The 25,873-nt window shown below is 53.0% G+C and overlaps 1 long non-coding RNA gene across 1 annotated transcript in view; it reads right to left on the bottom strand.

Moving 5' to 3' along the window:
* LOC117802779 overlaps window positions 1-25,873 on the bottom strand; it is a 297,497-nt gene that overhangs the window by 19,369 nt on the left and 252,255 nt on the right. The window contains exon 3 of the long non-coding RNA XR_004626318.1: window positions 8,308-8,362. This is a non-coding gene — a long non-coding RNA (uncharacterized LOC117802779). The remainder of the gene's footprint in view (window positions 1-8,307; window positions 8,363-25,873) is intronic.

The following is a 25,873-nucleotide window of genomic DNA, read 5'->3' as shown; positions in this document are numbered from 1 at the left end:
GGCCCCAGCCATGAGGGCTCCGGGAGATGGAAGAGCCTGCCTGGTCCTGCCCAAATCCTCTCCCTCCCCTGCAGCTACACTATACACCCCATCACTCCTGGAGGACGCAGCCCATTCCCGGCCTCCCTGGGCCTCTGGGTTTCCTGGCATCTTGCAAAGGGAGGAGAAGAACTCAGGTTTCAGATGGGGAGCTCTCCCATGATGGAGACAGGAAAGCTGGACCCAAGGTCCAATAGAGGAAATCAGGGGGCCTTCCTAGCCATGTCTCAGACATGTACCGATGGACATAGACGGGCTGCCTGGAATTGCAGCTGGAGGAACAGCATGCCAGCCGCGTCCTCCCGCAGAGGAAGGTGTGCACAGAGGAGATGGCGTCCAGACCCGCGTCCTCTGATGACCTTGCACCTGCCCCTGCTCCGAGGGCCAGAGGACAGGGTCTGCAAGCCTCCCTGGGTGGTCCCTGAGGAAGGTGCTCCCCCTTGGAGACTAGGGCACCCGGTCCCAGCACGTCCTACAGGCAGGAAATCCCGAGACAACTCTCAAGTAAGGAATCCACTCCCCGGCATTGCCCAGCTCTGGAACACCCCCGCCTGCCCAGTGAAACCCCTAGGGCACATCCTAAAGAATGCCTCTCACTCACTCCGACCTGGTGTGCCCTCCCTGGGGGACCCACGCCTCTCCTGGATGCTTGTCAGACTCCCAGCGCCGCCTCTGACTGCACCATCAACTTCGCCCACATACTTCACTGTGTGCTAAGCTCTGTCGTTCCTGAGTCTGCTCAACACCTCCCACCTGCTCCCTCTGCGCCTCACCTGCTCCCACTCACGTTGCTCTCCCAGCCTCCGCATTTCCCGTTAGCATCTGCCCAACCCACACCTGCCCGAATCTCCTAATATCTACGAGTATCATTTCCCATGAAATGGCTCCAGATTCCCAGCCCAGCCTCCAAGACTCTCAGAACAACCCCGAGGAGGTCCCCCCCCCGCCCTGGACTGCCCCCCCTGGACTGCCCCCCACCCCGGCCTGCATGCGCAGCCCTCTCTGCCTCCCCTCCACAGCCCCGCTGCCTGAAAGCCTGCTTCTGATGCCCGCCGGCAGAAGTCCCACCCACCACCCCCTTCCAGCACCGTGGCAGGACAGACACCTGCATGGAAAACAATTAAAATAGTGCATAAGATCGATGTTGTTTGAACACAAACCCCACGGACGGCCCCAGGTAGGGAATGTAAGGGGGTCTCCCCACGTAAAGATGTGACTACAGAGGTTTGCATTCTCTCAACCCTAACACAGGGGAAGGAGGAAAATTGTCCTGAGCACCACAAGCCTGTCCCTGTGCTGGTCTGCTGTCGGAATTCACACTGTTCTTAGCCCACAAACGTCAAGCAGGAAATTTGAATTCAGCTGGTGCCTGGGAGGGAGGGAAGAGGTAAACATGGAGCTTCTCTGCAGGAAATCAATCTCGACGCACCTCTCAAAGGTTCCCACCAAGTTAAGGGAAGGGAGCAGCTCATCTTCTGGCTAAGGAAATCAATCCCCATGAGTGAGAAGCGGCAAAAGCAACAGAAGCAGGCAGGAAAAGCGTCTTATGATCGATATTTTAAAGAAATAGAAGGGAAAGATTGGAGCAAAAAGCAGAGTTGAAAAAATTGAATTTCTGGGTACAAAAAATATGGTGATTAATATTAAGAAGTCCTTGATCGCCACATCCAGAAAGATGGAGTAAATGTGCCATTCCTCTTGCGAAGTGTCATTATCCCCAAACCCCCGCCATTATCCATAAACCAATACAGGAAGATTCTGGAGGGTGGAGAGAAGGCCTCCTGACAGGGTCCTGGAGAGCCAAAGGAGACCTGTGGGTTCCCTTTCTCCCAGCTATGAAGCGGAATAAGCTGGCCCAACCCGCACCGAACCAGCAGAGGCCTGGGGGGAACCGGGACGTCCACCCCCACTGGGGGTGTCAGAGCAGAGCCGGCCAAGAGTCAGGACCCTGAGCAGCATCCAGTGGGCACAAGGCCACCCCTCCTCTCCCGGGGTCCACACAGGAGGAACAGAGGAGCCCCACGCCCCACACCCCTGCTGGGGCAGGTCGGTGGATGTGTACCAGAGACCGGGAGCTCGTCCCCTCCCGGCAGTAACAACACAGTGCACCCCCTAGGGCCATGCACCCCCCTCCAGCTTTAACCTAGTCATCGAAGCAAACGAAGGAGCCCAGCCCCCTCTCAGGGGGCAGAGAATCTTTCTCCGCCTCTCCAAGGCACAAGTATCAAAGAACCCAGACTCGTCTAAGGCCCACCACATGTCAGGGAGAAGGGCAACAAAAATACCGGGTATGAAATACAAATGTAACAAAATATTCACAAGCCTCCTGTGCAGAAAGTTAGAAACTTTGTGGAGAAGCAGTAAGAAGGTCCAGAAGAGCAGAGACGTAAGCCAGGCTCTTAGAGAATCTCGTGGTCCCGACGTGATTACTGCTCCCCAGATAGACCTACAAATTCCGTACAAGTCCAACTAAATTCCCACATGTTCCCGTTCTGTGTGGAACTTGGAGATTACTCTAGGTCGTCCACAGAAGAGCAAATGACTAAGGATAGCCAAAACACTCCTGGAAAAGGGTAACCCGGTAGCAGGGGTAGACAGAGACTTCCTTGACCAGAGATCAGAATGTATTATGACCCTACGAGCATCCTGTCTTTGGGGAAGGCACTGGACATGTGGGAGGACCCAGGGTGAGGAGGCCGCAGACCCACTGGAGCCCATCCCCACGGGGCAGAATGCAAACTGCGGCATCCACTTGGCAGGAAGCCTGGCATCACCTAATAACTTGTACGAGTGCCGTTCAAAGCCCCCAGAAAACAGGCCCTCGGGGTCCATCCTTGAGAAACTGCTGCCCCATCCATGGAAGAGAAGCACGAGAATGCCAGAGAGCGGCAGCTGCCCCACTCACAAGGGCCGAGATGCCTGATGCCCAGCAACAGTGAGCGGTACCCCCAGACAGGGAGATTACCCAGCAGTAAAAACAGACCAGCCAGATGCAGGGACGGAGACGAACCCCAAAATCACAACGTCGAGCAGAGAAATAAACCACCTCCAGGCTGTATAATCCCATTTCTAACTTCAAGCAGAGAAAAACCTAAATGATGTAGCAGGACACGTATGAACGGCGCAAGTCTAAGGAAAAGCCAGGGATTACGTTACGTTTCAGGACAGTGTTCAGCAGGTGGGGAGCTGGAGAGAGACAGAAAGAGGGAAAGGTAATCACACAGGACACACGGTCACGGGAAGACCAACTGCCTCATTTCCTAGGGACTGGGATGTCCCACAGACTTGGGAATTCCAGCACTAAAACCAGGACAGTCTTGAGCAAACAGACCGGCGCTGCCTCACACCGAGAACTTCTAAGGTTCCAGAATATTCTGACTTGACCCTGCGTGTGCTTCGTTTCATTGTGATTTTCTTAACTGGGTGTAGCTGGTTAAACGGGACCCCCCCCCCAAAAGAAAGATGTGTCCAAGTCCTAACACCCAGTACCTGGGAGTGTGACCTTATTTGGAGAAAGGGTCTTTGCAGATGTAAATAAACAAAGGGTCTCGAGATGACATCATCCTGGACAGGCCACGTGAGCTCTAAATGCAATGGCAAGCGTCCCTGGAAGAGACAGAAGAGGAGACACAGAGAAGGGAAGAAGGCTTGCGGAGACGAGGCGGAGGCTGGAGGGCGCCCCTCACCTGGGGCCATGGGAACGGGAGGAGGCAGGAAGGACCCTGCCTGGAGCCTCAGAGGGAGGGAGGTGGGACACCTTGACGTCTGTTGTTTAAAGCTTTTCCTAGTTTGTGGCCATTGGTTGCAGCAGTCAGAGGAAACCAATGCAGTGGGCATATATGATTTAGACCCTGCTGTGTGTATATATTTTAAAATAAAAAGAACTGTTCACTCCCTCCTGTTCTTCCAGGCAGCAGCTGAAATGCTGCCCCCCCCATCACCACCACCACCAACAGCCCTCACTTTGCAATAAGCCCTGAGCGCATGTTCGAAACTCTATGTTTTGGCTTCTCCTGCATACCTGAGTAAATGCCTCTAATCTTCCCGGTTAGACGTAAATACCCCTGAAGACGCCGACCAAGACTCGTGGGATGTCCGGCAGCCCACATGCTGTCCAGAACAGTGTCTGGTGAACGGCAGTGCTCAGGCAATACGGATGGATGGATGGATGGATGGATGGATGGATGAATGGCAGCAAACCTCGACAAGGGCAACACCAGGTCTGGTAAGACCCCCATGTTCCTCAGGTGCCAGAGGCCCCTGAATGGCCATGCCTGGCCCCTCGAAGGCAACCTGGAGCCAGCGGGCGGCAATAACTGTCAGATGGTCCTCAGTTTCCAACCACGTGCCTAGCCCTGCCACCGTGTTTGCCGTGCCAGCTCCTGGCTCTAGCTCCTCTTCCGGGATGCTGGTGTTCACCCATCAGCGGGACGTTTGCCACGCCAACCCTGGCCGTGGACTCAGGCTCCGATCCTCCGTGTGACCCTGCAGCCTGGTGACTGCTGCTACCATTACCAGACGCTTCCTGGGCACTGAGTCCTGGTTTGAGCCAGGTCTCCATCTTGTCAGGCTCCGTGTGACAGCCTCCTCCTCTTAAATCTCATCAGTCTGTGGCCACTTGCAGACAGAGTTTCTGGAACCTTCCTGGTGGGACCCTGCTATTTCTATGACCGGTCACCAGGGTATGAGACCCAGGCGTCAACGCACGGTGAATCAGGAGTGTCCACCACAGCTGGGGCCTGACGCTGCCCAGCACATCCCTGCGAGCAGCACGCAGGGTCCCGAGGCTCTGCATTTCCCAGTTGCTCCCACCTCAGTCTTCCAGCGTGGGCAGCCCGTGTGCAGTCAGTAGGCCAAGCCAGAGAGGCTGATGCCTCAAACTGCTTCCCAACGACAGTGAGAGCCAATGGCTGGCTGCCCTGTGCCCAGAGAAGGCACCACAAGCTCGGGACACCAGGCACACCACCACTCAGTGTTGGACATGGGGGTTTCGGTTCCCCCAGACCCACCCCATCTCTTCTCTGCAGCTGGGTTCCCCCCACTCCGGCTCCCAGTGAGCTCAGCCACTCACTGGAATCCCCGTCAGGAGATGGAAGGGAGCAGGGTGAGGTTGGGTATTTATCCCCTCTCCTTATCTTGCTCTCTCCCTGCAGGATCCCTCCAGCTAAACGCTCTCCTGGGTGGTGGGCTCTGTTCCTCTGAGTTCTTGCTCTCCCTCTCTCTCCCTCCCTCTCTCCCTCGGTCTCCCTCTCTCTTTCCTTTCGTCTCACTGTGTTCTCCCTCCTTGTCTCTTCACCCTGGAGTGGAGACAAACCTCACAGCCCCAGCTCCAGAACACTGCACGACCCTTGGGTTTTCTCTGTAATACTCTGCCCACATCACCTTATCCTGCTGCTGAGCTCTGCTCGAATTACTCAGTCTGAGGATGCATCTGTTCTCCTCCCGGACCCACAGCAGAAGGGCCACCACACTCCCAAAGCAAACCAGGCGATGACGCCAGCCTGCCCGGGACTCCCTCTGGGCTCCCCCAACCCAACCACAGGAACCAGGAGAGCAGAGCCTGTCCCGTCAGGGTGGGAGCGGCCCCGGCGCACCCGCCTGCTCTGCTCCCCAGACACCTGTGCCCAGCAGAGACTGAACGCACACCACGGGCTCCAGCCGCGACCGGCCAGGAAGCTCGTGTGGCTTAGCACTTACGTCTCAGGCTGGACTGCAGGATGTAACGTATCAGCAAACCTCCCATGCTGGACTTGGAGCTAAACTTCGCGACATGAGGGTGGCCGGCGGGTTTGGGGGCGCTCCCACAGGAGGAGAGCCGAGTGGCATGACCACTAGTGCAGGGGTCAGTTGGGACCCCGTGTGCCCCTGCCCGGGCAGCACAGCCTCCAACGTGAAAGTGATGACATGCCACGCTGGGGTCCAGGGGCCTAAGGGAGGGAAATATAATAAAAGATTCTGTTTTGTCCTTTGTCATTGATTTTGACCACAAAGTCCATGATTTTATACACACACAGCTGTCAAGGGGCTCCCTTGTCTAGACACTCCTTAGGAGAGAGCAGAGAGGCTAATCCTGGACCTAAAACCTGCTGGGCCTGAGCGTCCATCTGACGCCACAGGGCAACGATCTTTCCAAAGAGTTCCATGGCAAGGATTCCCGCTGGGAAGCCTGGTCTCGGGAACGGGGCAGGCCTGCAATCAAAATTACTTTCTGCCTTAAAGTTGGTGGCCCGATTCTTGGGTCCAAAGTCACTGTCAGTTAACAGAGGTCCAACAGTGTGTTCCATTTCATGGGGACAAGTTCCTGGTGGCCGTGACTTCATTTCATGAAGGAAAACACTTCCCAGAGAGACGTGGTGTCACTTCTCCTCTTCCAAGGAAACCAGATGTGCCCGGCCCCTTGGGCACCTCCCATAATCGAGTCTGCACAGGCTCGTAGCTGGTGTGCTACGTGTTCTTGTGAATTGTCCAGAACCGCGCACGAGCGCTGTGAGGATAACGGGGATGGATGACTGCGTCTGAGCAGCCATACCGGACGGTCTCGAAGCACGATTACCCAACACCCACAACGGCATCCTGTGGCCATAGTGACACTTTGGTGGTTATGCTTGCTACGTGTTCTGATTTTGACCTGCTTAAAGAAAAGAGTAGCAGACGAGGGATACGGCAGCTTACAAATATGGAAATTATGTCCCCAGAGATTACACTTGTGTCAGAGATTATTTTATCCAGTAAAATAGATTAGAAAGAGCGTAAGGACAACAGTAGCAACAATTCACTGGGCCCTTACCACACAGCTGGCAAGTGCTTGAAGTGTGCTGTGTAATTTATCTCAGTTGATGCTCACAAAAAATCCATGAGGCAGCTATCACAGACATTCCTGTTTTACAGTGGGGGAAACTGAGGCAGAGTGCCGTGGAATGGCTGCTCGAGGTGGCAGAACCAAGTTTTGAGCCTTGGCCATTGGCTCTGATCACTCTGTGATCAGAGTTTAACCCTCACTCTGTGTGGCCCAAACCCTGAAATACCACAGCTCCTTCCAGGAACGCCTTGGGTGCTGGGCCTCGGAGAGCAAAAGCCATGGGAGGGGCAGTCATGCCCAGAGCCGGCATGGCCCTGGTGCCGGTGAAGCCACGACACCAAGGTCTCAGACTGAAACATCCTGCTGGAGTCTGAGTCATGACGAGACCCGGCATCTTCCCGATCCAGCCCCAAGTCTGCCCCCGCATCCTGGGTCCTTCCACTCATAGAAGGTCCTCAGTGGGAGACCCCACCCCATGGTACACGCGCACTTATAACCCTCCAAGAAAGGGTCACCCTGGCTGTGTGGGGCCAGTTCCTGGGCCTCCAGGCACACACGGAGATCACTGCCCCCTCGCCATGTTCTAACCCCATGGCTGGTCTCTCGGATGACGCCGGTCCTTCTCCAGAGCTAGCACTCGCTCTCGTTCGTTCACGACCCTCCAGAGCTCAGACCGAGTCTCAGCATGGAGAAGGTCCTACTTCCTCTAACATGGATAAAAACGGGATCTGCGTAAACCCTTGCCATACAAGGAAATGCTGCATGGCTGACGGAGAAAAGTGGGCATCACAGAGGACGTGTTCTCTGTGTTCTCAAGAGAAATTGGGAAAAAGCATCAGCGTGGCGACAACCCAGGCATCCAGCAGAGCTGGGGCAGACACGGCGCATGCCGAGCCCTCTGCGGCCCCCGCCTGAGTCTCTGTCTGGCTCTAGAAGGACCCTGCCCGGGGCTCTGAAAGCAGTGACTCTCCACAAGCCCCCGCTGGGTCTGCTCCCACGTCACCGTCGCCCAAGCAGAGCCCACGCCTGTGCGGTATCCCGGGGCTGGTTTGAATGCTTCACTCGGAAAACCCAGGTCCCAGGCAAACCCCCTGCATCTGTCCCCTGAGAGTTCTCACCAGCTAGACGTCTCTCCGTGCCCTCCACATCCCGGCCCACACCCAACACAGCTCTGCAGGGCGTGATCCGTACCAAAAGAGACCCGGCAGAGGGGGCAGCTCAAGCCACCGCCTTCCCAACTCCTGCCCCTGACCCTGTCCGAGCCGCTGGGGAGGGAGGGGAGCCATGCCGACGGAGGGAAAGACTCCGGCTCTGCACTCCCTAACCCCAGCCCCGCCTCCACCACACAGCTGGGAAGTCTCAGCCTCCCAGCCTTTTGAAGCGGAAGGGTGTTACACACGCTTCAGAAAACGTTCTCTATCCTGCTACCCCAGGAGAGTAGACACTTCGAATGGGTTTTCCACACTCACAGTGTCCCGTGTCTGTGCAGCACGCTGTGAGATCCACAGGAGACATCAAAGAGCTCTGCAAAAGGGAAGAGAAAATCATCTTATAGTCCAAGTGAACTGCTATCATAAACAAATTGTAACGATTTAATATGTTTATGGAAAGCTAAATTTCCTGCATTTTCAGCACACTCGCCTGCCCTTTGGGATCTATCATATAGTTCAAACAGCCAGCAAGCTGTCCCCGCCAGCTATAAAATGTTAATAGCCTGACACTGTTGGATTGCGTGATGTGTGAGTGATGCACTTTACTTTTATAGGATACCATCAATAATACACAAAAGGCATTGTACAACACAAGGCAATTGTTTTAATTCCTGTACCCAATTCTAAGGAAACTCCAGGGGAAGTCCTGGGCGGAAGTTTCCCCTGCATGGGGGTCTTTGTTCCTATGGAACGGGCGCTGGAAGGTTGCAAACTGATCTTTCAAATCCCTCTCCTCCATCTGAGGACTCGTGAAGCCGTGATTCAAAAAGTTGTCTTCCAAATGAATGTGCAGAAGATACTCTGCTCCATCTTTTCCCCCCTCTGATCACAAATTGTGCATGGGGAGGGGTTCAGTGCCCATCAGCAGGCTCGCCCGAAAGTGAACAGCCTCTCAAGATAGCCCCAGGAAAAGTGTGCAGGTGGTGAATGCGAATGCGGCAGCCGAGGCCGGGGCTGCCCTGCTGGTCAGTGCCTACAAAGTCCTCTGCAAGGCCCTGGGGTCCTGCCATCTGCTCCAAGCACCAGAGAAGGGGCACTGCTGTCCCTGACCTGGGCAACCAGGAGGCCGGGAAGCAGCTCTCAGAGCCACCACTAAGCGTGTCCTGGAAACTGTTGATGTTGGGATAAGAGGACCCACAGAACCAAATGGTTAGTGGTGATTGCATTTCATCACAAAACTTTCACACTCAGCATGGCAATAAATTATTTATGGCATAGCAGACAGCCCTACAGCTATCACGTGCATTGTGTCAAGACAAACATGGAAGGTTTCCTGCAGACATTTCCAGCATTTTCTGGTCACAGCAGAGCTGCCTGCACCATCCTGGGTGGGGCCTTCCCGAGGGACTGCTCTTTGGAGCTGGGACAGGCTTTCTCTGGGCAATCCCTCGTCCCAGGCCTCTCATCCAGGGCATCCCAGATCTGCTCTGATTCTGCAGGGTGAGGAAGGCACATGTCCCACCCGAGGGTAAGTCCTCCCCCCCCACCCCCACCATGCCTCTCCTCCTCACGCACTGCTCTCTCTAGCGGGGAGCAGCATAAATGCATGTTCCCACCCTGTGTCCACAGGATTTCTGACAACTGTTGTGGACTCTGAACCCTGAAGATGAAGGAGAAGGCTCCCCTGGTGCCACTTTCCCGGAAGGTCTTGTACAAAACAATGGCAGCTCAACCGCATTCCGAAGACAACTATGCTAGGGGACCCTGGTGGCTCTCCCATGGGAAAGGCTGCTAAGGGAAGTGACACCAGGAGAAAAGGCACAGCAGGAGCCTCTCCACCTGCAAGGGGCTGGCCAGCTCTGTCCCTGCCATGGGTTGCACTCCCGCCCCAGCCACCTGCACGTGATCCCATGTCATCTGACTTACTCTCCTGGCAAACTCGCCTTCTCGCTGGTCCTGCTGGGAGAAGCTGTGTGTCTCCCACAGCAGGTCCTCGCGGTGCTGTACGGGAAGGAGGCCCCAGCAAACACAACACACTCGGTCTCCACAATGCTGTCGTCTGCCCTTTAGAAGCAGGGTGGGAACTGTGCAGCGGGCTCACTGCTGAATTCAGAGCAGGTGCTCAAGAAACATCAACTGCCACAACCCCCCCCACCGGGCCGTGGCAATGTCAGAGCCAGGGGCTTGGGCTTACTTCATGTTTAATGTAACAAAGGGAATGAAACGTAAAGAGATGAATGATAATCACAAACCATCATCTATAAAGCTTAAATGTTCAGCCACTATTTTTCAGAAAAGCACCTGCATTCAATATTGTAACTATATTTTTTATATTTATGGAGCACCCTCACATACCACATACCGGGCTAGCTCTTTGCCAAGCTTTGAAGAGAAATTATCATTCTACACGTACACACATATGCACACAAGCACACAAATTCACATGCACACACACACAAATACATGTGCACACAGGTGTACAAATGTGTGTGCACAATATGCACATATAAAAACACGCATGCATGCAGCTACAGACACCCGTACACACAGACATGCATATACACACTTGCTTGCACATGCACCATGAGTACAGACGTGCGCACACAAGATCACACGTGCGTGCACACAAGCAGTGCATACTCGTGTGCACGTGTGAATACATGTGAGTACATGTGCGCAAGCATGTTATATGAACACGCGCCCACATGAATGCACATGTGCACACATACACTTGCAAATTGAGACACGCGTATACTAGTACAAGCATGCACACTCATACACACACACACAGACACAAGAGCCTCCGGTCAAAGGGCCTGCTCGTGGCACGATCGCTAAAACTGCCCGGCTCTGGACGGCCACCGCTTCCATGCGAGGAACGGCTGTTTCCCACGACCAGACAACGCCGTGGGTTAGTGCTGACCCTCTAACCCCCAGCAGAGCCCTGAAGCCAGCCTGCCCCCTGCCGACATGCCGGAGAGGGAAGTGGCCCGAGGTTTGATTCAAACTGGAAAATGCACATGATTGTTGTCTCTAGGCCAGCTTTTATTTCTCCATCTATATGGTAATATATCTCAACTTTGCTTCTTATAGAAATGTTCAAACACGCGTGAAAGACAGAAAGCAATTTAACGATCCCCGTGGACCCATCACCCAGCATCCCACCCACCCCACGTCCTCCCCATGTGTCCTCCCCTCCCCGCGGGCCGGGTGGGCAGCGGAAGTGAGACACGAGGGCCAAACGGCATCACCCCTCATAAGCACTGAATTCACAGTAACGATTAACTAAGAATAACCCTGCCTTTTACGTGTACTTTTTTTTTTTTATTATGTTAGTCACCATACAGTACTTCATTAGTTTTTGATGTAATGTTCAACGATTTATTAGTTGTGTATAACATCAGTGCTCATCACAACACGTGCTCTTCTTAGCACCCGTCACCGGGCTACCCCATCCCCCTGACCCCCTCCCATCTGGAACCCTCAGTTTGTTTCCCGGAGTCCATAGTCTCTCATGGTTCATCTCCCTCTCTGATTTCCCTTCATTTTTCCCTTCCTTCACCTAATGTCCTCTGTGCTATTCCTTATGTTCCACATGTAAGTGAAACCGTATGATAATTGTCTCTCTGCTTGACTTGTTTCACTCAGCATAATCCCCTCCAGTTCCGTCCATGTCGATGTAAATGGTGGGTATTCATCCTTTCTGATGGCTGAGGAATAGTCCATTGTATATATGAACCACATCTTCTTTATCCATTCATCTGCTGAAGGGCATCTCGGCTCCTTCCACAGTGGGGCTATTGTGGACATTGCTGCTATGAACACGGGGGTGCATGTGCCCCTTCTTTTCACTACATCTGTGTCTTTGGGGGACACATACTTTCGAACAGCAAAGCAGGGCAGAGAAGGAGCTGCCCCAGGTGAGGCCACTAGCACGTGGAGGCTAGGGGTTGACCCCAGCCTCTGTCTCTCGCCCTCTGACCCCACTGAACCCAACGAGGCAGCTTCACGGGCCTCGAGGACCCTCCTGCCACTTGGCATCACGGAAGCCTAAGACGCAGAGTCATTGGTATTTGGACTCCAAAACATCACACCGAAAACCAAAGGAACCTTCCTGAGGCATCATTCTTGTGAGTCTAGCCAGCACAGGTCTGAGAAGCACCTTCTATTGAGTCTGAACGTCTCCCTTCTCCAATCTTTTTTTTTTTTTTAACTCTGCCTTTAACGTTGAAGGACAGGACTTCGTCTCTCTGAGTTTGAAGCGGGGCTGCTGCGTCAGGCGCACCTGCCAGGCTCCCGTGGGCGTCAGTTATCGCCGCCCGCACACTCTGTGCACAAAGCCCCACCTGCCTCACCGGCCGCTTCTGGAGTGCAGTGGAGAGCCGTGCAGGGGGAGGAAAGGCTGCTGGGCTTCAACATGGAGGCTCCCAAGTGTCACCTCGAATCCACTCTCTCCACTTCACGTCCCACTCTAACACGTCTGCTGATGCTCTCCCTGCTCAGAGCCGGTCAGAGCTGCTCCCTTCGAGCAGGCGTCTCTAGCACTGACGCACGCTGGGCAGGAGGTCCACAGAGACCCCGAGAGGCACCGCACAAAGCACAGCCTGCTGGGACTTGCCAGGCAGGGGCCAGACACCTGTTCCCAGTCCCCCAGGCGCTGGGGGTGGAGCAGGGAGAGGCTTCCTTTACAGATCAGAACCTGAGCTGGGGAGAATACAACACCCACCAGGAACAGAGGAAGAGGGGGATTAGAACCTCATGTCCCACAGCCCCTGTCCTACACCCTCATGTCCCACAGCCCCTGTCCCACACCCTCATGTCCCACAGCCCCTGTCCTACATACACCCTCATGTCCCACAGCTCCTGTCCTACACCCTCATGGCCCCCTGTCCTACACCCTCATGTCCCACAGCCCCTGTCCTACACCCTCATGTCCCACAGCCTCTGTCCTACACCCTCATGTCCTACAGCCCCGTCCTACAGCCCCATCCTCCAGCTTATGTCCCATGCCCTCTGTGTCCCACACCCTATGTCCCATGCCCCCCCGTCCTACACCCTCAGGTCCCCATACCCCATTCTCACACGCCATCCAGGGCCAGGTAACAAGGAGGCAGACATGGCAAATTTCCCAAAGATGATATCTAAACTCAGCAGGCTGTGCCCTCCACTTCTCCTGCTCTTCCTCCTCTAAGCTCAAGCCTTTCATGATGTTTTGTTGTTGTGGATAGTTTGGAAAATTACTACGGAGTGGCTGGGACATGGGGGAGAGGAGGGGCAGGGAGGTTCAATGCTCCCTATTACACTGAATGAATCACAATTTGGTGTTTCTGCCTATAGAGCGAGTGTTCTCCAGGTTTGAGCAGAGGAGTGTCTGCCGTCCCGGACTGATTTACCTTAGAAAATGCTTTGACATACAGTGTGCCAGGCTCCCCAGCTGCCTGACCCCCCACCCAGCAGTAGCTGTAATTCTGGGGTAAGCAGGTACCTGGCACTTAGCACAATTCCCCAGCCAAATAAAATATTCCATAAACACGGGGTGCACAGAATCTTAATGTCACTCCTTATAGTGGGGTTTTACTTGGCTCAAAAACCGCTCCTTGGCCACCAGTTCCTTTTCAGCGATGTGTCCAGTGAAATTCACATTCTCCCCATGGCTGGAGCACCTTCCTCCGTCTCTGTGCCCCTCACTTCATGACGGGCTCTAAAAAACAGCAGCTGGAATTGAAGTTGAGTGGTCATTTCAGTCCCAGCTCATCTTTTTACAGCTTTCAAAGAATGTTTAAAATTCCTTCAGTTGAGCCTTAGGCAGCATGTGAATTTTTTAGGTAAGTAAACAAAAACTGTGATTTCCATTTGGGAATTAGTGAGGAATGAGCAATTCACAGCTTGGTTTTAAAGTAATAGCTGAGAAGCTGGCTCGAGTAGACGCTGGAAAATGCACCCCAGGCTGACTTGAGAAAAGACCTTTCTCTCCAGATGAATAACCGCTTGAAAGCAAAGTGAGGCATAATGCAGAGCAAGTGCCTCTTGCCCCCAGTGGAACTGCCCCCAGGAAGATCCAAGCAGGCCGAGCCAGGGTTAATCAGGGGCACTGAAAGGGAGCAGCATCCCAGGCCGAGACCTCACCTCTGAATGCAGGACATTTACATGCCCCTTATAGACAATGCCCGTTCTTACATGGTTATTCCTTTTTCACCGCAGGTTAAACTCCTGTCATTGGTTCTTTTCTTATTTTCCTAGATAATGTGAGACGTTGGAGCCGTAGTTCTCAGCCTTAGCTGCACGCTGGAAACAGCTGGAGAGACTTAGAAATACAGATGCCCGGGTCTCACCCCAGAGGTTCTGACTCAGGCCGTCCAGGGCATGGCTGGCTTCAGCCTTGCAATTCAAACCTGCGGCCAAGGTGCGAAGTCCTTTGTCGGGGCTGTCCCCTGGTTGCCAAGCCAGCCAAAGGGAAGAGCCTGGCAGTAAAAGGGGAGGGACAGCAGTGGAGAGAGAGGAGGGAAGGGGGAGAAGGAGGGAGGAAGGGAACGGCTTGTGAAGGACAGATAAACGGCCTAGACCACAGAACACATTCCCTGAGGAACAGAAGAAAATGTCCCATGTGTGCTTCATGCCTGAGAAGGACATAATAGGAACAGAAATTCAATAAAAATAGTCACTCAAAGGCAAGATTATAAAAACAAAATAAGATGAGAATGGAAATTGCAGACTCCAGGAAACAAATTGACGAAAACGCCATCATTACAGAAATAACCGTGTGAAGTCGAAACATCAAGAGAGAAGCGACACGCAGCTCACGGGGGCGGTGAGCCCAGGGAGGCGGGGAGGCACGGACAGAGCAAACGATGAGAGGCAGGTCATGGGCAGCAGGAAGCAAACACAGGGGAAGCTGGCTCCCCCAAAACAGAGCGCCCAACCAGCACGTGGAGCCCAAGGGGTCAACGATAGAAGGAAAAATTTCATAGAAAGTTTGTGAATCTATGGCTCAAAATCTCATACCATGTTTCAGGCTAAAATTACAGAAAACAATCACAAAAAGACATCCCGGTTGAGGCACTGATTTAAGTTTAAGGAAAATATTCTTGGGTCATCCAGGTAAATAAAGAATTCACCTGCCAAAGTCAGCACTGCAGAGACAATGGGGCACTGGCCCCCAAGTTCTAGGGAAGAGAACCGTGGCTCCAGCCACACTGTCCTTCAGCTGTAAAGACAACAGGCAGAAGTTTACAAACACAAAAGATCTCAGGACCGCACGAGCCATTCAGGCACAAAACCCTGCCAATGGGAAAGAAAGTCTTGGCACTGATCCCACGATGGACACCAGAAGGCAGGAGGGGAACTCCACTGCATCCTCAGGAGAAGAAAGGAGCGCAGAGTATAAAGAGGGATAGACATCCCCAAGCTCCCACAGCCTACGGGAATATGGTAACTGGGTTGGTATAGGAAAAATCACTGGCAACAAATCCAGCCAACTAGGAAATGAATAGAAACAATCTAGAACGAAGCAGTCTTCGCTCAAAGGACTGGAGGTAAGGGGCGAGTCCACTGAACAGAGAACCAAGGCCAAACACATATGGGGATTAGTTACAAGGTGAACACATGTGTTGGTAGCTGTGACATATTAAAATCACAACTGACAAAAGCTTGAAGGGGGGGAGAAGGCATATCTCCGTATCTCTCCTAATAGAGAAGCAACCAATAACTGGGAAATGAAAACATGTAGGTTAGATAATATGACTCCACTCCAACCTGACCATCCCACACAACTATCTTCATAACCTTGGAGGCATCGCTGTGTCACCAATATCTCTTTTAGTTAGAAATATCTGAAGTCAGCAGTCTCTTCAAGCTTATTTGCATTTCTCAGATAAGAGAAATTTCAAACACATTCTCAAAGATAACATATACAGTATAATCTCAGCTTATGGCAGGCTCCCTGCACCAGCCACGTGACTAAACATGCGTCCTCCTTCCTTCCATGTGTTCCTGCCAATGTCCACCAAGTACCCTCAGGTAATGGGCAACTGAGTCAGGGCCTTTTTTCACTTCCTTATATATATCCTCTTTATTGCATACCTTTCTAGAAGACTATATATCCTCGTTCCAAAACCAGAGGGGAGGAAAAAAAAAAAAAAGGTTTTCCACAAGAAAAAAAAAAAACTGTAAGATCCCAACTGCCAAGTGTGGCTCCATTTGTCTCCAAGCTGAGCCCCTTCCACTGCCTTCCTGGGGGCCCCTTGAGCCTGCTGTCTCTCCCTCAGCCTGCACCTTCCTTCCTCTGTCCTCATGCAATGGATCCTGGGGGATGAGCTATGGAAACCCAACAGTGCCCGGACTCAGGGAGCAAAGGCTGTGGTGGAATCTGATACCATCTCCCCCCCACCCCACAACAATGGAGTTGCTCTCGCTCTGTCCCAGATCCCAAGAAAAGCAGTCGGCACACACTAGATGCTTTAGGGAAAGGTGATACAAAAATAAAATACAGGGTGATATTATGAAAACTTCATGCCCGTAAATATGACAATATAGCAGAAATTATTTTCTAGTCACATTGAAAACACAAAATTGACACAGTAAATGCTTGCTAGGTTTTGTTTTTTGTTCTTTTTAATGGAGGAAAAGTTTCAACAGAAAAAAAAAAAATGTGCACATGAGCAGAAGGGGAGGACACAGTCCAACCCAGTACAGAGGAATATTTCAGAACTTGTAAATGAGACTCTGCCCTGCTACTCCATCCCAGCGTCCTAGGCCAGGTTGCTTCCATTTCTACCCCAGCCAGCCCTTAGCGGTGCCGTCCTACTCTCCAGACCCGGCCATCTCTCAGAGGAGACAGACCGTGAGGAGAAAGAACAGGATGCCCAAATGCACAGGACTCAAAGCAAACTCTCTTCCGGTTCATGGCATGACCCTGACCAGCTGGCAGGCCACTGTTTCCCCAAGCAGGACTTGGTACACCTGATTCTGCTAAGATGGGGGGGCAGTCAAAGGTGTGGCTGTGTCCTGGAGTAGTCTGTCTCTCATAAGTCTGGATCCAAGTCCAGGCTCAGAACATAGTTCCGGAAAGACCTGGGGCCAAGGGAGGCACCATGGTGTCCTGGGAATCAGAGTATCGAAAGTTGGGGGCGGGGGCTTGGGCAGTAGCTCCTCCACCAACAGGCCTTCAAGTTCAGGGTCCTCTCTCAGAGGGCCATTCCGTCTTGCGGGAAGGGGCACTTGGCACTGCCGAGCACTGTTCACCCCTCAGCCCGCCTGGCAGTGTGCTTTCATACCTGAGACAGGGAAGGGTCTGGAAAGCAGGACACCACCGTTAAGGGCTGGCTGGGGTAGAAATGGAAGCAGTCTGGCCTAGGATACTGGGATGGGGTAGGAGGACAGAGTATCACTTACAAGTTCTGGGACATTTCCAAATATTTCTGGATGGTGTCCTCCCACAAAGTTCGTGTCCACCCAGAACCTCAGAATGTGACCTTATCTGGAAATAGGCTCTTTGTAGCTGTGCTGTAATGAGTTGGGGTGAGGTCAACCTGCACCAGAGTGGTCCCTACATCCAAATACTGGTGTCCTTGTAAGAACAGAGCAGAGACACACACGGAGGGAAAGGCTGTGTGACATCAGAGGCCCTGACGGGAAGGCCGCAGAAGCTTCCAGAAGAAACCAGAGGAGGCAGGAAGGACCTTCCTGAGGGAGCCCTGGCTGCCAAAAGTGGCATCTCGGACTTCCAACCTCCAAGATGTGAGAGAATACATGTCTGTTATTCTGAGTCCCCCAGTTTGTGATGCTTGGTAAGGCAGCCCCACAACACTCATCTATGGGGAGACGGATTTGTGGGAGAGTCCCTTGAGTGTGGGGGCAGAGGGGAGAGTCTGAATGTGGCAGACATCTCCTGCCCCTCCTATCACAACTGCACCTTAGTTCCCTTCTCACTCAGCTCAACCTCCAGGACAAGTTCGAGAACCTTCCCGGCATGTTCAGCTATCAAATTCTATCACGGCCAGAGTCCTTCCAAACTCCCATCTCCATCTGACTTGAACCCCATGCCCACTCCAGGGGCTGGCCTGGCTCCATGGTGGGGGCCAGACACAGCCCTATCTGCCCACCTCGCAGGGTGCTCAGAAGCAGCAGACCCTCTCCAGGCCACTTGGCCCTGCAGCCTGAGTGTCCCTTTCCCAGCTCAGTGCCCTCGCAAACACACCCCTCCACCAGGTCTCTGCTGAGCACCTGATTTCCTCAGCTCTGGGCCTGGGGCTGGCAGCAGGTGCTCCTGGAGCTGGCCTTCCAGTGGATTCCACCACTGCCCAGCACGTGCTGGTGAAAATGCCAGGAGGAGCCTGAAGCTCCCGTCTCCCCACTCTGCTGAGCTGCCTTGTGCTACAGGCCAGCCTGGGGGCCCACAGACAGGGTCGTGGGGGGTATGCCCTTCGATCAGAAGGAAGGAGGAAGTGAGGGCTCATGCTGATGCCCCCTGCTCTGACCCTGACCTCCTCGGGCCGGGCTGGAAGGAGGAGGGCACAGGGGGTCTGATCCCCGGACTCAACTGAGGGAGGTCTGTGCCCCTGCTGCCTGCGGTCCCCTCTGCCCGGAGGGGTAGCCATGAAGGTGACAGGCCTGGCTTTCGAGCGGCAGGTGCCTGGCCACTTCTTGTGGGTTGAACTGCGTCCCCAGAAGATATGTTGAAATTCTAACCCCCAGTACCTCAGAACGTGACCTATCTCTACAAGGCAACCAAGTTAAGAAGAGGGTCCCTAATCCAGTTCACCGTATGTGATGGGGACCAGCCCACCTGGAGCTTATGAACAAATACTTGGTCAGAGACCAAGACTACAGTGTGATCTGTGCCCCTGCTGGGGGCCAGCTGGACGGATTATCAGTGCAAGGATTATCTCCCAGACAAGCCGACTGGACCTGGGATGCCTGCCTGGAGCGAGACCAATCAGATTCCCCACCCAGGATCTGGGACTGGATGAGGAAGGAGCCCGCAGAGGGGAGCCACGTGGGGTGAGGGTCTGAGTCCCCGGTTTGCCAGCAGCAGAGTGAGTCTACAGATGTGTGCTGAGGTTTTCCTTCAGAGCAGAGCCAGCCCTGCTCTACTGAGCCCTGACGGGTGAGCTCTTACCAGGATGGCCGGGGGGCGGGGGGGGAGTGTCTGCAGCCTTAGAACAAACCTCCTTTCCATGGGCTGCCTACGTGGGTTTCTGTCCCTTGCAACCAAACAACTCCCAGCAGGAGATGCCACTCATGCCAGGTTCTCTCTCGGCCTGTGATGCCCCTGGTTCTGCACGGCTCTGGAACCGCTACTGGGATTTATGCTGCCTTTCTGAAGGAGGAGGTGGCAGGCCTCAGCCCAGGGCACGCTACCCGGCTTCCACAGATCAGATGTGAAGTCAGAGGTGGTCAGACACAGAGGCACCCAGAGAACCAGGAGGAAATAAGGACCGATCCTCTGCCGGTGAGCTAACACAGAGCCTGCCTGGACAGCCAGGCAAAGGGCTTGTGTCCCTGCGCAGGCTGGGCCTCCATTCAGGGCTGGATCCCATTTGCCGCATCCCCAGATTCTCGGGACGACCTCGTACAGCCAATATCAACAGTTCCCCACAAACGGGGGCCTCCAGAAGAAGCGAGCCTGTACAAAGTACACACCAGCATCAGTAACAAAAGCAGCTTCCAGCAGACAGGGAACTTGCAGATGGGGGCCTGCAGATGGGGGGCTTGTCCCCTAACAGACTAGGCCTGCAGATGGGGCAGCCCTCTTCCTTCAGATGGGCAGCCTGTCTTCCAGTGGATGGGGGCCTGCCGATGGCGGCCCTGTCTTCCTGCAGACGGGGGGCCAGCAGTCACCTGATTCCGGGCCTGGCAGGAGACGGACGGTGGTGTTCACGCAGAGCATTTCCAACCACCGCCCTCCCTTGTGCAAGCCAGGCAGAGTTCTCAAGGTTGGCACTGCCTTCGGCTCCCCGGGCAGGGCCACCCGCCGACTCAGCAGTGCTGGAAACCATAGGGTCCTAACGTGTTCGGGGCAGCACTGAAGACAGCTGTGGTCTCTGCTGCGAATGCTCCAGAGGAGGAAGAGACGGCGTCTGACGGCAGGAGCATTGGGCGGGGCTGTGAGGAACAGCGAGGCGACCCCCCAAGCAGGCGTCATGGGAGAAGACTGGGCTGCCATCCTGGCACCCACGGGGCCCGAGAGTGGCAGATCGTGCTGATTAATCTGTGGTCCCAAAGACACAGAATTGTCACCATCGCGCCTTCCGTGGCCTGGGCTGGCAGGATGCTTTCAGCCAGGGTTTACTACTCTTCCTCTTTTCTCCCCAAATACTTTACTTTTTCCTACTTCAGTCACTTTTTTTTTTTTTAAGTAGGCTCCATGCCCAGCGTGGAGCACAATGTGGGGCTTGAACTCACAACCCTGAGATCATGGCCTGAGCTGGGATCAAGAGTCAGACGCTTACCGACTAAGCCACCCAGGCTCCGCTTCAGTCACTGTTTCTGTAAGACCAACACCTGATTCTATCGAGTGTGTTTAGTTGTTCTTGAAGCAGGAACAATATCCCCAGTGATATGTCTGGGGCTCCTCCCTTCCTCACCGTTGGGATCACTTCTCATAAGGACGATGTGGGGACACTGCATACAAAGGTCTGTGACGATCCTGCATTTGGGACAAAGGTCGGAAGGAAAAAAAGCCCAGAAGGTATCTTTTTTTCTTCCATTACATTTTTTAAGATTTTTATTATATTATGTTAGTCACCATACAGTACATCCCTAGTTTTCGATGTAAAGTTCCATGATTCATTACTTGCATATAACACCCAGTGCACCCTGCAATACGTGCCCTCTTTACTACCCATCACCAGCCTATCCCATTCCCCCACCCCCTTCCCCTCTGAAGCCCTCAGTTGGTTTCCCAGAGTCCATAGTCTCTCATGGTTCATTCCCCCTCTGATTACCCCCCCTTTCTTCTTCCCCTTCTTCTCCTACCGATCTTCCTGTTCCTACATTGTTGGTGGGAATGCAAGTTGGTGCAGCCACTTTGGAAAACAGTGTGGAGGTCCCTTAAAAAGTTAAAAATTGAGCTACTCTATGATCCAGCCATTGCACTACTGGGTATTTACCCCAAAAATGCAGACGTAGTGAAGAGAAGGGCCATATGCACCCCAATGTTCACAGCAGCATTGTCCACCATAGCTAAATCATGGAAGGAGCCGAGATGCCCTTCAACAGACAAATGGATTAAGAAGATGTGGTCCATATATACGATGGAATATTACTCAGCCATTAAAAAGAATGATTTCTCAACATCTGCTGCAACATGGACACAACTGGAGGAGATAATGCTAAGTGAAATAAGTCAAGCAGAGAAAGACAATTATCATATGGTTTCACTCATTTATGGAACATAAAGTATTTTTCTACATCAGACCAGGGAGCCAGGTAGAAATAGGCTAGACCCAGAGTCAGAGACTTGGGGTGCCTGCCCAGTAACGAGGTAACCTGGGGGAGTCACTTTTCCTGCCTGGCTTCCCACTCCACAAACATAAAATGATTCTGTGTTTTTCTTCTACCACCAGTCAGACATGAGTGCGATGCTTTCTCCCTACTCAGCCCTATGGGAAGTCAAGAACTCAAACAGGTGTCAGGGACCTCACTGTGGGCTGAGATGTTCAATCAGAGACGTGACAAGTAGCATCTCACCGCTGCCATCCAGAGAGCATTCTCTCTGTGAGCAGAGGGGGCCCTGCACCAGCTACTAGGTAACCATCCACACCCTCCATGAGCCAATTCTCGACACACTCCATGGATGAAGATTCTGAGGCTCAAAGCGGATCAGTGACTTTCTGGGTCACACAGCTGGTAGACACCACGGCCAGAGCTGAAGCCAAGGCCACGCCAGGGCCAAACCCCACTGTTTTTGCCACGTCAGGTTAAGTCCCCGTGGATTTATTCTCATGATTATGAGCATAATTATGATTGATTATCGTCGTAAGTATGATGAGAGCACACAGAAGAAGCATGACGGACACACGCGGCGAGCTCGTACTGTCAGAGGAAACGGACAGGCACAAGGTTGTGCTCTAAATTCGGCGTCAGGAAGAGAGACATTGGACAACACTAGCGTCTTCACTTAAATAGAGATTTTCTGGATGAGATTTTGAGCAGGTGATAGAACCAAAGAGCCGTAATCAGCAGCAAAACCAGCCCCGAGAGCATGGTGGCCATGAGTGGTTTCCTGTGTCCCTCCCCCAGGAGCGCCTTCACATTTGCTCATCGGGGGTCAGACATCCCAGATTCTTGTCTGAACCAGATCAGGAATGCATTCTCTCCAGGGCCACGCTCCGGAGCTGGAAGGAGGCCGCAGTCCACGCGAGACTCTAAGCCATGCGCACGAGGACTGCTCACACCCAACCACGGCCGGCGCTTAAAGAAGCAACACATGGAAAACAGCACAGAAGCTCCTCGAGAAAACAAGAACAGAACTACCAGAGGATCCTGAAACCCCTCTCTGGGATTCAGAAATACACCAAAGGAAAGGACATGAGCGCCTCGAAGAGACTGCTGCACTCCCACGCTGACTGCAGCATTACTCACAATAACCAAAGCAGGGAAGCAAGCTACGTGTCCTCCGATGAAGACTGGGCAGAGGACGTGGCATGTCTACACAAGGCACTATCACTCAGCCACGAGAAACAGAGATCCCACCATTCGCAACAAACTTGGATGAACCTGGAGGACACTAGGCCAAGTGAAATAAGACAGACACAGAAAAGAAAAAACAAACAGCATGATCCCACTTACATGTAAAACCTAAACAAGTCAAATTCACAGAAGCAGAGGGTGGAACAGTGGTGACAGGAGCAGGGAGGTGGGGAAACGTTCAAAGGGTACGAAGAGGCAATTATGTGGGATGAGCAAGTCTAGGGATCTGATGCTCGCTGCGATGAGGACAGCTAACGATACGGTATTGAACGCTAGAAATCCGCCGAGAGAGCAGACTCACAAGACTGTAACTATGTGAGGAGGTGATATGTTAATTACCTCGACTGCAGTAATCTTTTCACTACATATGTGTATATCAAATCATCACCCTAAACATGCATAATTCTTACTATAAAATAAAATTTTAAGAAATGAGTATCACCAAACCAAAGAATACATCAGCCTTAGTAGATATTCATGGAAGGAAAGAAGGGAGGGAGGAAGGAGGGAGGGGGAACAAGTGAACGGGCTAACCGATCTCCTCCTTCATCAGGACACCACTGCCCATCAGAGATTCTCCTGCACTAAGTCAGCATCCCAGGCAGCTCACCCCTCCCGCGGGGCCCTGATACCTCCCACCTGTGCACCTGTGCCCAGCAGTTGATGTCCACATCCAGTGATCCAGTAGAAACTGTTTCAATAAATCAACCACCAAACATTATTTTCTTCAATCCCCTTACAATGCTAATAAAAATGCAAAGTATTGCCATAATTAAAGTGTTAAAATTAAACCAAAATAAGTTAAATAGTTCCCATTACTCATATTATTGCTGAGGCTGATATAAAAGATAATATTTACTAACTAGCAGTCATAATGAAAATTAATCTTTTATGTACTTAATGGGTTTTCTGATATAATTCTGCTCCCCCCCAATTATTCTCAAGCAATTAAAATTTTAAGGGGAAGTCTTACTGTAGCTCACATCAGGAACCACGAGGAGAGAAGGGTTTTAGGACATGGAAGGCTAGCAGCTCGGATAGTCACAGGCGCTCAAGTAGCTGGGAGAAACCCGGGGTCGGGGTCACGCATACCCAGCCCTCCCCCGCCCCCTCCACACCCTCCCGGAACAGAGAAGTCTCCGCTAACCATCCTCCGCCAAGATGCTACCCCCACCAGTGCTTCCAGTGTCCCACGGGGACACAGCACCCGGGGTCCTCCCGTAACAACTAGACGTGCCGGTAGAGAAGAATGCACAGGCACTCTACGATTTTGAAACCCCATCACCCCCCACCCCTGCCCAGGCCCCAGTGACGTTAAATGGAATAGTGCTCCAGGGGAAACAGGAGTCCCGGCGTGAAATCTCCTCTAGAAACTGGGGGGGGGGGGGGGGGGGGGGGGGCTGGAGCCCGGACACTGGAGGATCAGGCCCGCGTGTCCCGGACTGCGTTCCCTGCGGCGCCAGAGCGAGAGCCGCAGGGCGCCCTCAGACCCCAACCCCATCCCCACGGAGGTGGTTCACTCACAGCAGCTGATTCACAGGAGCCCCTTGGGCTAAGACGACACCCCCTCCCAAATTCGGCCGCCACATCAGAGGTAGCAGTAGGTCAGCCTTAGAAGACGTCTCCAAAACGTAGCTCCAGTCTCACACCTTGCTGCCAAACCCCGCCGCGTAGGCAGGCGGTGCGCGCTGGGGCCGGGGGGTCCCTAACGGCCTGGCGGGAAGCTTGGACACAAGCCTGAGGGTGGCAGGAACAGGCCCCGTGCCACTGTCTTTGACTTTGAGATGTATTCTCTCAGATTATCGCTTCAGGGAAAAGCAGTCAGTGTGACAGGGTCTGAAATGAGGAAAGTCAGTATGTATTTGAAATTTGGGTTCTCCTTAAAACCGCCACCGCGCCACTAACCGCAAGCATTGTAACAACCCTAAGTCTGTGCCAAATCAATTGCATTATTCAGTTTTATTGTTTTTCTCTCAATTAAACATTGCTGACTGGCGCCAGTTTCTCTTATGAGGGAAGAAGGGACTAATGCTCTCCCAGCCCCGGGTTACGGGCTGTTAGAGGCTTGTCTGGGCACAGTCCCAACCGCGTCCAACACCTCGATGTTTTCAACTCTGAGAACTCACAAGCACTAAAAGGGATCATCGATATCCATCATCTCACTATAATTGTATTGATCCTAAGGGCAAGAGATTAAATTTAACTTTGAATGCTCTATAGCTTTACCAGTGCATTTGAATAAAATTTCAGGATCTACACTGGACTCTCATGCCCCGTTCAGATATCTGGTATTTCTGGCTCAGTCGCATGCTTATTCATTAGGAATCGAGACAGTTGCTGGGGACAGTTTAGAGCCAACCATCAATCTGTCAAAAGACAAAGATGCTGGCCACACTTTTTTTTTTTTTTTTTAAGAAGCTGTTTTCAAAGGAGATGAAGCTCCATGGGAAACAGCAAATGTCCCAGTGCAGGAAGGGGCTGAGTGACAGAGCAGGCTGTCCGCTGGTCTCTGGGCATTGGGTCTGGGGAGGGCCCCCATCGCCCAAATTGCCTGTTTGCACAAACACCGTGGTTTATGCAGCTTTCACTGGCTGAGCCTGCAGTGCCCTGGAGCCGGCCTATGCTGAGCACTCCCTCTAATTCCACTGTGGAGGAGAACCATCTGGCTGGTGTCCTGGCAATGCCAGCCTCCAAAGGCTCCCCATGGAAAAGACAAAGCCCCCTCCCTCCCAGGAGCTGACATGCAGCCCCTCCCCTTGCAGGAGGGACGTGGCTTCCTCCCCAGCAGCCAACCTGGGCTGGCACACCATTTTTGCCTTTGGGCATGTGACAGAATGCAGAAAGAGAGAACTCAAGATAACAGTAAGGATCCTAGCAACAGAAGGCACGACAAGCAGTTAGGGGTGATGTGGATGAAGGTTTGTGTCCCCCTGAAGTGTAGTGTTGAAGCTTAACCTCAACAGGACAGTTTGGAGGTAGGGCCTCTGGCCGGTAATTAGGTCATGAGAGCAGAGCCCTGGTGAATGGGGCTAGTGCCCTTGGAAGAGGGGATCTCAGAGGGCCCCCTCGTCCCTCCCACCATGTCAAGACAAGGCCAGAAGATGGCCAGCCCACAGAATGGCAGAATATATTTGCAAAGGACACCACAGATAAAGGACTGGTATCCATGATCTACAAAGAACTTCTCAAACTC

This window comes from Ailuropoda melanoleuca, chromosome 6 (assembly GCF_002007445.2).
Source record: "Ailuropoda melanoleuca isolate Jingjing chromosome 6, ASM200744v2, whole genome shotgun sequence".
Lineage (NCBI taxonomy): Eukaryota > Metazoa > Chordata > Mammalia > Carnivora > Ursidae > Ailuropoda > Ailuropoda melanoleuca.
This window is presented reverse-complemented; position numbering and strand designations above follow the sequence as displayed.